Below are 13,233 nucleotides of genomic sequence, written 5' to 3' on the forward strand. Positions count from 1 at the left end.
ACCCTGTAAACTGCACTGTTTACTATGTGGAATTCTCTGTGATTATTGGAGAAATTGCCATGTCCCAGCCTGCGGCCTGAGAGTGCCGTCTATATTGTGCCTAATAATAATAATAATGCCCCCACAGTACCCCCAGTAGAAATAATGCTCCCTAAAGTGCCCCAAGTAGTAATAAGGCCACTAAAGTCCCCCAGTAGTAAAAATACACCTCAAAAATGCCCCCATAAAGCCCCAGTAGTAATAAGTCACTTCTATAGTGCTCCCAGTAGTTATAATGCTTTCTATAGTGCCATCAGGGGCATAGCTGAGTAGCAGTGGGGCCCAGGAGCCTGAGGGGGCCCAAAGACCGTTTTGCCGCATAAGAAGACACCGGTATTATAGAAAGTGCATGCGGGTCAAGTTACACCTCTGGCTGGAGGGAAGGGGTTAGGTCAAGAATTTGGCATGGGGGGGGCAGCACAAAGCACTGAGGGAAGGGGAGCCCAAGGTGAACTCTTGCTCCAGGGTCTATAAGCCTTTAGCTATGCCCCTGAGTGCCACAGTTGTTATAATGTAGCCCTTTAGTATCCCCAGTAGTTATAATGCCCCTCTTTCAGGGCCCTGGGTCAAACAGATGTTTTGGCCTAGCTATGCTCCTGGAATGAGCAGCCTACGCCAGCATCAGCCGATCTGGCCTTTGCCAGAATTGCCAGATGGGCAGTCGAGGCCTGCCTTCCACCGTGCTAGAGTGAGAAGCCAAGTATATCACTTACGGGCCAAAAATATGATTACACCAGGTCGGACCCTCCTGGCATCTTGTCTATCTGGTTCTATTTAATTAACAGACAATGGGGAAAAAAAACATCTGACGCCCGAACAGGGACTTGAACCCTGGACCCTCAGATTAAAAGTCTGATGCTCTACCGACTGAGCTATCCGGGCTCATGGGAAAACTAATGAGTAACTAAGTATTTACATAGTGACAAAAGTCAACATTCCAATGACACATTGACTTTTGGTCAGAGTTTACAGCAGAGGTGGATCATCTTGGAGAAGTAGAGAATGAAAGGGAGAGTTTAGAAAGGGATAGTATATTTACACAGTAGTAACAGACTGCATAATGATGACGCAGTTCAGTACAAGAGATCAGATATGAACTTACTGTGCAGTGGCTGAGTTTGGGGTGGCCCATTGCTACACTGGGTCCCCCGGACACCAAAAAGATGTTTCTGTTCTCTAGAAGGGATGGTAAGGCATGGTGCACCACAATGGTAAATACTGTATTTTGTGCTTTACAAGACACACCAAGGTTTTAGAGGAGGTAAATCAGAAATAAATTTTTTTAAAAATAAATATTTTCATCAGACCACCAAATTAGACTCCCAATCTTTATCAGACCTCAGATTAGACCCCCATATCAGAACTCAGATCAGACCCCCATATCAGACCTCAGATGTGATCCCTATATCATACTTCAGATCAGGCCCCCCATATCAGACCTCAGATAAGATCCCCATACTTCATATCAGACCCCCATCAGACCCAAGATCATCAGAACCCCATGTCAGTCCCCAATATCAGATCTCAGATCAGACCAAAAACAACTAAGGGTACTTTCACACTTACGGCAGAGGTTTCGATTCCGGCAGGCAGTTACGTCGCCGGAACGGTTGCAACCGAATCGGTTTTGCCGAAACACTCGGGGCTGGATCCGGCATTAATGCATTTCAATGGCAAAAAATGCCGGATTAAGTATTCCGGCAAGTGTTCCGGAATTTTGGACGGAGATAAAACCGCAGCATGCTGCAGTATTATCTCCGTCCTGAAAAGGCAAAAAGACTGAACTGAAGATATCCTGATGCATCCTGAGCAGATTGCTCTCCATTCAGAATACATGGGGATATAAATGATCCGTTCTTTTCCAGTATTTACAGAAAAGAATAACGCAAGTGTGTAAGTACGGTACCCTAAATTAACTTACCACACATCCCATCACTCTTTGTGCTTCCTGCTCTTCTGTGGGCCTGTGTTAGGCCGAATGCACAGGGCCGTTTTTGACAGCCGTGAGCAGTCCGTGGAACCACAGGCTGGATTCCCAGCTGAGAGCAGGAGCGCACGGCGTCATGATCTATACCAGTGTATTACTGTATTGCAGCGGCAGCAGGGAGCGCACGGCGTCATAGCAACCAATGACGCCGTGCACTCCTACTCTCAGCAAGAATCTAGCCCGTGGTTCCACGGACTGCTCACGGCCATCAAAAACGGCCGTGTGCATTCGGCCTTACACTGAGACATGATGTCTCACAGCTCCAGGTCATGGTGTGCGCATTACATCCTAATGCTGTACACAGTCAGGACTGTTCAACGCTGTCCCAGAGAGGAGCGGTAAGCACAGCCAGCACCATGAACTATGTATTCACCAGCAGGTGGAGCAATACTAAATTTTTACTTACATGCCATTACAAAAATATTCAGATCCAGGTGCTGGTTTGAAAACTGTAGAATATTTTTTGTGGGACAACCCCTTTAAATAAAAAACAACAGCCTATCATAGTCACATAGGAAATGGTAGCTGCCACTGTTTTTCCCATGATACGAAATATACCAAAGAATCAATGCATACAGGTAAAAATGGCATAAAAGGTTTGAGGAGAAGAATCTTCCCTCTTGAGATGTTGTGTAAAGAGATGGAAAAAATTACAGGAACAGAAATCGGGGGCAGAGTGGCCCTGGAAAGAAGATCTAAAAGTGGCCTCATGTTGTTTGTGCAGGGTCGAGCTGCGGTTCCTTGGGCCCATCAGAGCCTGTTATTCTCGACGCCCAACCCTCATCATCAATAATATTGAATAGGTTTTAAATTAAAGAACTAGACCCTAGTAGCAAGTGATTGACTCCAAAGAAAGCCAAATGGGTTTTATTATTCTGAATCTTCAAGGATGGTATCAGATCCTGGGCCCACCAGAGGATCCCCCAATCCAACCCTGTCTTGGTGAGTTCAAAAGGAAAGTAGGCAGGGCTGGCACAAGTAGGCAGAGTTAGTCCCCCTCTCGTCCGCCGTGCATTCATACGACCATAGGCATTCCGTGCCCATATTGCAGTCCGCAATGTTCAAGATAGGGAGCGATGCAGAACGGAGGCATGGATCGGACGCACTCGGAAGCGCTTCAATGGGTTTTTGGTCCATGCCTCCACACTGTAAAAGATACGACATGTTCTATTGTTTAAGGTATATGGTGGTTTGCGGACCCATTCAACTATAATTCTAGTTGAATAAAATTCTAGGAAGCAGGTACTAGTGCACAGTATGGTAAAAGGTGGAACTATAAAAAGAAGGGAAACGCGGTCGGTCAGAAAGTTATGACTTCAATCACTCTGCAAAGAGCCCGGATAGCTCAGTCGGTAGAGCATCAGACTTTTAATCTGAGGGTCCAGTGTTCAAGTCCCTGTTCGGGCGTTACCTTTTAGGATAAGAAATCAAACACGTTAAACAAAACTCCAACACGTTATTGCCATGAAAGTTAGGCATATGAGGTAAAGGATCAAAAGTGATGAGAAAAATTAAGACTGCGAAAGTGACTAGGAAACTAGGTTTTGCATCGATCCACTCGGAGTACACCACAAAAGCTAATTTAGGAGCTAAATACTTGCCCCTTTGACCATTTTTCTTATGGGATTATTTACAAAAAACCGATTACATCTTACAGATGATGTGTACAATGATAACAATGGAGATTAATGTTTTAGATAGATAGAGGGTGGTGGGCCTAACCTGACTTAGGCAGTGGTGTCGCTAGAAGTACAGTACAGACCAAAAGTTTGGACACACCTTCTCATTCAAAGAGTTTTCTTTATTTTCATGACTATGAAAATTGTAGATTCACACTGAAGGCATCAAAACTATGAATTAACACATGTGGAATTATATACATAACAAAAAAGTGTGAAACAACTGAAAATATGTCATTCTAGGTTCTTCAAAGTAGCCACCTTTTGCTTTGATAACTGCTTTGCACACTCTTGGCATTCTCTTGATGAGCTTCAAGAGGTAGTCACCTGAATTGGTTTTCACTTCACAGGTGTGCCCTGTTAGGTTTAATAAGTGGGATTTCTTGCCTTATAAATGGGGTTGGGACCATCAGTTGCGTTGTGGAGAAGTCAGGTGGATACACAGCTGATTGTCCTACTGAATAGACTGTTAGAATTTGTATTATGGCAAGAAAAAAGCAGCTAAGTAAAGAAAAACGAGTGGCCATCATTACTTTAAGAAATGAAGGTCAGTCAGTCCGAAAAATTGGGAAAACTTTGAAAGTGTCCCCAAGTGCAGTCACAAAATCCATCAAGTGCTACAAAGAAACTGCCTCACATGCGGACCGCCCCAGGAAAGGAAGACCAAGAGTCACCTCTGCTGCGGAGGATAAGTTCATCCGAGTCACCAGCCTCAGAAATCGCAGGTTAACAGCAGCTCAGATTAGAGACCAGGTCAATGCCACACAGAGTTCTAGTAGCAGACACATATCTAGAACAACTGTTACGAGGAGACTGTGTGAATCAGGCCTTCATGGTAGAATATCTGCTAGGAAACCACTGCTAAGGACAGGCAACAAGCAGAAGAGACTTGTTTGGGCTAAAGAACACAAGGAATGGACATTAGACCAGTGGAAATCTGTGCTTTGGTCTGATGAGTCCAAATTTGAGATCTTTGGTTCCAACCACCGTGTCTTTGTGCGACGCAGAAAAGGTGAACGGATGGACTCTACATGCCTGGTTCCCACAGTGAAGCATGGAGGAGGAGGTGTGATGGTGTGGGGGTGCTTTGCTGGTGACACTGTTGGGGATTTATTCAAAATTGAAGGCATACTGAACCAGCATGGCTACCACAGCATCTTGCAGCGGCATGCTATTCCATCCGTTTTGCGTTTAGTTGGACCATCATTTATTTTTCAACAGGACAATGACCCCAAACACACCTCCAGGCTGTGTAAGGGCTATTTGACCATGAAGGAGAGTGATGGGGTGCTGCGCCAGATGCCCTGGCCTCCACAGTCACTGGACCTGAACCTAATCGAGATGGTTTAGGGTAAGCTGGACCGCAGAGTGAAGGCAAAAGGGCCAACAAGTGCTAAGCATCTCTGGGAACTCCTTCAAGACTGTTAGAAGACCATTTCAGTTGACTACCTCTTGAAGCTCATCAAGAGAATGCCAAGAGTGTGCAAAGCAGTAATCAAAGCAAAAGGTGGCTACTTTGAAGAACCTAGAATATGACATATTTTCAGTTGTTTCACACTTTTTTGTTATGTATATAATTCCACATGTGTTAATTCATAGTTTTGATGTCTTCAGTGTGAATCTACAATTTTCATAGTCATGAAAATAAAGAAAACTCTTTGAATGAGAAGGTGTGTCCAAACTTTTGGTCTGTACTGTAGGTACCACTTGCTCTCCAGGGAACGGCGACATTTAACTTGTCGGGGGGTAATAATTCAATTAAGAATTATTAATTATGGTCATAAAAATAATTAACCCTAAAAAAATAAAATTTGTCATAAATTCTTAAAATCATGACCTGGTGAATTGTAGACAACCTAATTGATACAATTCGCATCTATTTCAGACTATTTCCTCAGATAAATAAGTTCCTTTGACGTGAGCTGACGTTAATGATAAAAATGTTGCTCTGCATTATACAATAATACACAGGTTTATTGGTTACAAGGTTATAAACATATATAAGTAAATAAACACAATGATACATGCAAATGAATATATATAGCATTAATATAAAGCATTACAAGCTTAACAATACATGTGAGTGGAAATAACTTGTCACCTTATAACCAAGCTATTATTAGGTTAGGATATCAAAATAGGAACATAGGTTAAGTATAACATAGTGACATAGTACATAAGACCGAAAAAAGACATTTGTCCATCCAGTTCGGTCTGTTATCCTGCAAGTTGATCCAGAGGAAGGCAAAAAAAAACAAAAAAAAAACCTTTGAGATAGAAGCCATTTTTCCCCACTTTAGGGGATGGAGATGGTACTGGGGGCTGGTGAGAGGCACTGGGGGCTGATGGAGAGGGTACTGGGGGCTGGTGAGAGGCACTGGGGGCTGATGGAGAGGCACTGGAGGCTGGTGAGAGGCACTGGGGGCTGGTGAGAGGCACTGGGGGCTGATGGAGAGGGTACTGGGGGCTGATGGAGAGGGTACTGGGGGCTGGTGAGAGGCACTGGGGGCTGATGGAGAGGCACTGGAGGCTGGTGAGAGGCACTAGGGGCTGATGGAGAGGCACTGGGGGCTGCAAAGGCAAAAGGCAATGAAAGGCAAAAGATAACAGTACACATAAATAAGACACATGAATTAACGCTCCACAATGCAGCCACTTCCTAAAGTGTATGTGATAGGAGGAGGGCGTGTTTAAGTGTGGAGAGCAACCATTGGTTGAGGTGCAGAAGCTAGCGCACGAGGAGCTCAATGCATTGTGGGTAGTGAGGGCAGGCGGGATTAGCCTCAGGGTGAGGGCAGTGGCAGCCATCTTAACAGAATAGTGAAATTGCAGTTTTATGCAGACTGGTTGCTAAGAGCTGAATCTTCTGAAATATGGGGTAGGTAAGTCGAATAGTTAGTGATTCTGGAATATCATGGTAATAGTAACTTACATATATGAAAATTGAAATTAGGGTCCAAATGTGACAGTTATCCTTTAAACACTGACAAATGTAAGGTTATGCACATGGGAAGGAATAATTTTCAAGTCACCTGTACATACTAAATGTATGTGAAAATTCTAGGAAGCAGATACTAGTGCACGGTATGGTAAAAGGTGGAGCTATAAAAAGAAAGAAAACAGTCGGTCAGAAAGTCATGACTTCAATCACTCCACAGAGAGCCCGGATAGCTCAGTCGGTAGAGCATCAGACTTTTAATCTGAGGGTCCAGGGTTCAAGTCCCTGTTCGGGCGTTAGCTTTTAGGATAAGAAATCAAACACATTAGAAAAAAACAGCATGCTATTGCCATAAAAAGGCTACATTAAGACTAGGAAGCATCTGAAGCTGATTCACATAATACTTTATTAGAATACTGTATAATGCGTGTGCTCTGTACAGTATTAGAATGTATTTGCTCCTATAATAACTTCAGAATTTAATTTCTACTGAAAATACCTTTTACCAAACTCCGGTTCGGTTCCAAGGTACCCCTTGGAAATAAAACCGTATATATTATGCCCCCCATAGTGCCCCTCAGTGTAAATAATATCTGCCATCCGCAGTGTCCCCTGACAGCTCAGGGGAGTGTGTTTTCTGCTGCAGCTCAGGAGGCGTGTCTCAGCTCCCCCTATCACAGCTCAGGAGGCGTGTCCATGCTCTCGCCATCACAGCTGAGGAGGCGTGTCTCAGCTCTCTCCCCATCACAGCTCAGGAGGTGTGTCTCAGCTCTCCATATCACAGCTCAGGAGGCGTGTCTCAGCTCTCCATATCACAGCTCAGTAGGCGTGTCTCAACTCTCTCCCTATCACAGCTCAGGAGGCGTGTCCATGATCTCCCTATCACAGCACAGAAGGCAGTTAAAGGATGAAACTGAGCATGTGCGGCCTTCTCAGAGAGCCGGACAAAGAAATAAGAAAAAGAGCGAACAGCAGGTGGAGCTGTACAAAATTTTTACTTACATGCCATTACAAAAATATTCAGATCCAGGTGCTGGTTTGAAAACTGTAGAATATTTTTTGTGGGACAACCCCTTTAAATAAAAAACAACAGCCTATCATAGTCACATAGGAAATGGTAGCTGCCACTGTTTTTTCCCATGATACGAATTATACCAAAGAATCAATGCATACAGGTAAAAATAGCATAAAAGGTTTGAGGAATAGAATCTCCCCTCTTGAGATGTTGTATAAAGAGATGGAAAAAAATCACAGGAACAGACATCGGGGGCAGAGTGGCCCTGGAAAGAAGATCTAAAAGTGGCCTCATGTTGTTTCTGCGGTTCCTTGGGCCCATCAGAGCCTATTAATCTCTGCGCCCAAACCTCATCATCAATAATATTGAATAGGTTTTAAATTAAAGAACTAGACCCTAGTAGCAGTAGCAAATGATTGACTCCAAAGAAAGCCAAATGGGTTTTATTATTCAGAATCTTCAAGGATGGTATCAGATCCTGGGCCCCCCAGAGGATCCCCCAATCCAACCCTGTGTTGGGGAGTTCAAAAGGAAAGTAGGCAGGGCTGGCACAAGTAGGCAGAGTTAGTCCCCCTCTCGTCCGCCGTGCATTTATACGACAATAGGCATTCCGTGCCCATATTGCTGTCCCCAATCTTCAAGATAGGGAGTGATGCAGAACGGAGGCATGGATCGGACGCACTCGGAGCACACGCGCTTCAATGGGTTTTTGGTCCATGCCTCCACATTGTAAAAGATACAACATGTTCTATTGTTTAAGGTATATGGTGGTTTGCGTACCCATTAAACTATAATTCTAGTTGAATAAAATTCTAGGAAGCAGGTACTAGTGCACGGTATGGTAAAAGATGGAACTATAAAAAGATGCGAAACAGAAAGTCATGACTTCAATCACGCTGCAGAGAGCCCGGATAGCTCAGTTTAATCTGAGGGTCCAGGGTTCAAGTCCCTGTTCAGGCGTTAGCTTTTAGGATAAGAAACCAAACACGTTATTGCCATGAAAGTTAGGTATATGAGGCAAAGGATCAAAAGTGATGAGAAAAATGAAGACTGCGAAAGGGACTAGGAAACTAGGTTGCATCGACTCACTTGGAGAACACCACAAAAGCTAATTTAGGAGCTAAATACTTGCCTCTTTGACCATTTTTCTTATGGGAAGATTTACAAAGAACCGATTACATCTTACAGATGACATGTACAATGATAACAATGGAGATTAATGTTTTAGATAGATAGAGGGTGGTGGGCCTAACCTGACTTAGGCAGTGGTGTCGCTAGAAGTAGGTACCACTGGCTCCCCAGGGAACGGCGACATTTAACTTGTCGGGGGGTAATAATTCAATTAAGATTTATTAATTATGGTCATAAAAATAATTAACCATAAAAAAATAAAATTTGTCATAAATTCTTAAAATCATGACCTGGTGAATTGTAGACAACCTAATTGATACAATTCGCATCTATTTCCGACTATTTCCTCAGATAAATAAGTTCCTTTGACGTGAGATGACGTTAAAGGGGTTCTGAACCTTCATTTAACTGATGCTCTATCCTCTGGATAGATCATCAGCTTCTGATCGGCGGGGGTCCGACACCCGGGACCACCACTGATCAGCTGTTTGAGAAGGCAGCGGCGCTCCAGCAGTGCCGCTGCCTTCTCACTATTTACCGCCGGGCCGCCCGCCCACTGACGTCACGACTTGTATCAACTAGAGTGGGCGCGGCTAAGCTCCATTCAAGTGAACAGAGCTTAGCCGCGCCCACTCTAGTTGATACAAGTCGTGACGTCAGTGGGCGGGCGGCCCGGCGGTAACTAGTGAGAAGGCAGCAGCGCTGCTGGAGCGCCGCTGCCTTCTCAAACAGCTGATCGGCGGGGGTCCCGGGTGTCGGACCCCCGCCGATAAGAAGCTGATGATCTATCCAGAGGATAGATCATCAGTTAAATGAAGGTGCAGAACCCCTTTAATGATAAACATGTAGCTCTGCATTATACAATAATACACAGGTTTATTGGTTACAAGGTTATAAACATATATAAGTAAATAAACACAATGATACATGCAAATGAATACAGGGAGTGCAGAATTATTAGGCAAGTTGTATTTTTGAGGATTAATTTTATTATTGACAACCATGTTCTCAATGAACCCAAAAAACTCATTAATATCAAAGCTGAATATTTTTGGAAGTAGTTTTTAGTTTGTTTTTAGTTTTAGCTATTTTAGGGGGATATCTGTGTGTGCAGGTGACTATTACTGTACATAATTATTAGGCAACTTAACAAAAAAACAAATATATACCCATTTCAATTATTTATTTTTACCAGTGAAACCAATATAACATCTCAACATTCACAAATATACATTTCTGACATTCAAAAAAAACAAAAAACAAATCAGTGACCAATATAGCCACCTTTCTTTGCAAGGACACTCAAAAGCCTGCCATCCATGGATTCTGTCAGTGTTTTGATCTGTTCACCATCAACATTGCGTGCAGCAGCAACCACAGCCTCCCAGACACTGTTCAGAGAGGTGTACTGTTTTCCCTCCTTGTAAATCTCACATTTGATGATGGACCACAGGTTCTCAATGGGGTTCAGATCAGGTGAACAAGGAGGCCATGTCATTAGATTTTCTACTTTTATACCCTTTCTTGCCAGCCACGTTGTGGAGTACTTGGACGCGTGTGATGGAGCATTGTCCTGCATGAAAATCAAGTTTTTCTTACCTTGCAGACTTCTTCCTGTACCACTGCTTGAAGAAGGTGTCTTCCAGAAACTGGCAGTAGGACTGGGAGTTGAGCTTGACTCCATCCTCAACCTGAAAAGGCCCCACAAGCTCATCTTTGATGATACCAGCCCAAACCAGTACTCCACCTCCACCTTGCTGGCGTCTGAGTCTGACTGGAGCTCTCTGCCCTTTACCAATCCAGCCATCTGGCCCATCAAGACTCACTCTCATTTCATCAGTCCATAAAACCTTAGAAAAATCAGTCTTGAGATATTTCTTGGCCCAGTCTTGACGTTTCAGCTTGTGTGTCTTGTTCAGTGGTTGTCGTCTTTCAGCCTTTCTTACCTTGGCCATGTCTCTGAGTATTGCACACCTTGTGCTTTTGGGCACTCCAGTGATGTTGCAGCTCTGAAATATGGCCAAACTGGTGGCAAGTGGCACGCTTGACTTTTCTCAGTTCATGGGCAGTTATTTTGCGCCTTGGTTTTTCCACACGCTTCTTGCGACCCTGTTGACTATTTTGAATGAAACGCTTGATTGTTCGATGATCACGCTTCAGAAGCTTTGCAATTTTAAGAGTGCTGCATCCCTCTGCAAGATATCTCACTATTTTTGACTTTTCTGAGCCTGTCGAGTCCTTCTTTTGACCCATTTTGCCAAAGGAAAGGAAGTTGCCTAATAATTATGCACACCTGATATAGGGTGTTGATGTCATTAGACCACACCCCTTCTCATTACAGAGATGCACATCACCTAATATGCTTAATTGGTAGTAGGCTTTCGAGCCTATACAGCTTGGAGTAAGACAACATGCATAAAGAGGATGATGTGGTCAAAATACTCATTTGCCTAATAATTCTGCACGTAGTGTATATATAGCATTAATATAAAGCATTACAAGCTTAACAATACATGTGAGTGGAAATAACTTGTCACCTTATAACCAAGCTATTATTAGGTTAGGATATCGAAATAGGAACATAGGTTATATACATTACCTCTGTTCAGAGAAAACCTCATGATATCAGGATGGGCATGTCTAATCCTAGACATCAATATAGAATACTAAATACATTCTGCCCCCCCTAACCAACTACACATAACATGACCTAAAGGATGGGCATATCCATCCAAGGATATAACTTACAAGAGATAACTGTATCCTTCCGCCCCATCCTGGACTATTTTCACACATATGACTGAAATGGGAAGGACTTGAAATAAGTCTTTCCTGTGGGAATCTATCACTTAGCTTGGCGAAGAATGTTCTATCAATATATATATATATATATATATATATATATATAAGCAATTATTTAATGCTTTGCTAGATTATGAGTCTTGATTCTTCTGCAGTTAGAATGAAGCCTCACAATATCCTAAGACTACATCTCAATATGGAGATGATCAATTAATGAATGTATTTATTTATTCGCCAATCTAGATGGTATAATTTCACCCACACTATCAAATTAGTCTTAATAAAATATCATTTTCTGTGACTCTTACCAAGTCCTAGTAGGAATCTCACTTCTGCTCCTATGAAAGCTGGGTGGTCCATCATAGCGCATCTCACCATGGTTTTCATCTTGATAGACCCCTCTAGAGAGCTTTACTTCTCTCTCCCCTTCTTTTTTTTGTGTCTATCTTTGTGTGGTTTATGACCACAAACTTATCAGTTAAACACACCTTCCTAGTTTGGAACTTTCCAATTATTGTCGGATGAGCGTGACCATTGATAAAAATGTGACATTATAACCTTACCCAGAATGCACTTTTGCTACTGTTGTAATGTCACCTACGGATACCTAGGTGGCACTGCTGTATAAGCTATTTGCATCATAGTATAAAGGGTTAACTTATGTAAGTCTGAAAAAAAATGTATTTTATACATTTGACCTTAGAAGCTTTAATTCAAAGCTATAGGGATTAATTCTGACACTTGTAGCAATTAGAGACAGACCTCTAGGCGTCTCTCTGAATGTTTCTCACACTGTTGATTTATGGATCATAATGATATGAATGGCCTTGTTTTCTCACAGAGATATTAGTACCTCTTGTCATACCAAAGATGTGATTAATTGTTACAAAACACACATCTTTACAGACACTCTTTTAGAGACAAATATTCTCCTAATGAGAAATATATATAATATACTGGATACATTGCCTTCGTGACATATAACAATATAATATAAACAAATATATATGTCCTACTGATTGTCTTATGCTAAGGACTAACTAAGGCTCATTAAATGCATACATACATACATATTATATATTTTGCTTCATTAATAAATACCTAATTGTATAGGTAATTATCACCAGCTGCATAGAGCTTATCTTTATCTCCCGTCATAAATTTATAAGTAGACAAGGAGGCCTTTTCTCAGAACAACCTTTTTACACAGAAACCTTTGTGCAACCTTACTTTGGCCTACTCAAGAAATACAAAATTGTAATTATAGTCGAGTATGGCTCTTAAAGGCAATGAACATTCATCTTGACTACAATGAATTGGATATCAATGCATTTCCCTATGAAAAGGCACAACAAACTGTATCCATATCTACACTTTTTAGGGGCCGTTATGTATGTGGCGCTGTTACTGTAAGGGGCACTATTTCCTTCTCATAATTAGTTTTGGGCACACTATGTGTGGCACTACCCACCGTGTGGTTCTAGTATTTTCAGGAAGGCTATCTAGGGAAACTACTGACACAGAGCTAAAGTGGACAAAAGAGTCAGTATTTTATGTCAATCTTCAGCTCCCTATAGCCCGGGGCAACAGCCCACCCACAATGTATGCATGAACTATTAGCATATCTATTCCCAGTATTCCC

At 42.5% G+C, this 13,233-nt stretch overlaps 3 non-coding genes across 3 annotated transcripts; 2 read left to right on the forward strand and 1 right to left on the reverse strand.

Moving 5' to 3' along the window:
• Positions 1 to 848: 848 nt before the first annotated feature.
• Positions 849 to 921, reverse strand: TRNAK-UUU. The gene has a single exon. It is a non-coding gene; the product is annotated as a tRNA-Lys (tRNA).
• A 2,439-nt stretch (positions 922 to 3,360) lies between these two features.
• TRNAK-UUU lies at positions 3,361 to 3,433 on the forward strand. The gene has a single exon. It is a non-coding gene; the product is annotated as a tRNA-Lys (tRNA).
• A 3,433-nt stretch (positions 3,434 to 6,866) lies between these two features.
• TRNAK-UUU lies at positions 6,867 to 6,939 on the forward strand. Its single transcript has one exon. It is a non-coding gene; the product is annotated as a tRNA-Lys (tRNA).
• The last annotated feature ends 6,294 nt before the right edge of the window (positions 6,940 to 13,233 follow it).

This window comes from Bufo gargarizans, chromosome 2, assembly GCF_014858855.1.
Source record: "Bufo gargarizans isolate SCDJY-AF-19 chromosome 2, ASM1485885v1, whole genome shotgun sequence".
Lineage (NCBI taxonomy): Eukaryota > Metazoa > Chordata > Amphibia > Anura > Bufonidae > Bufo > Bufo gargarizans.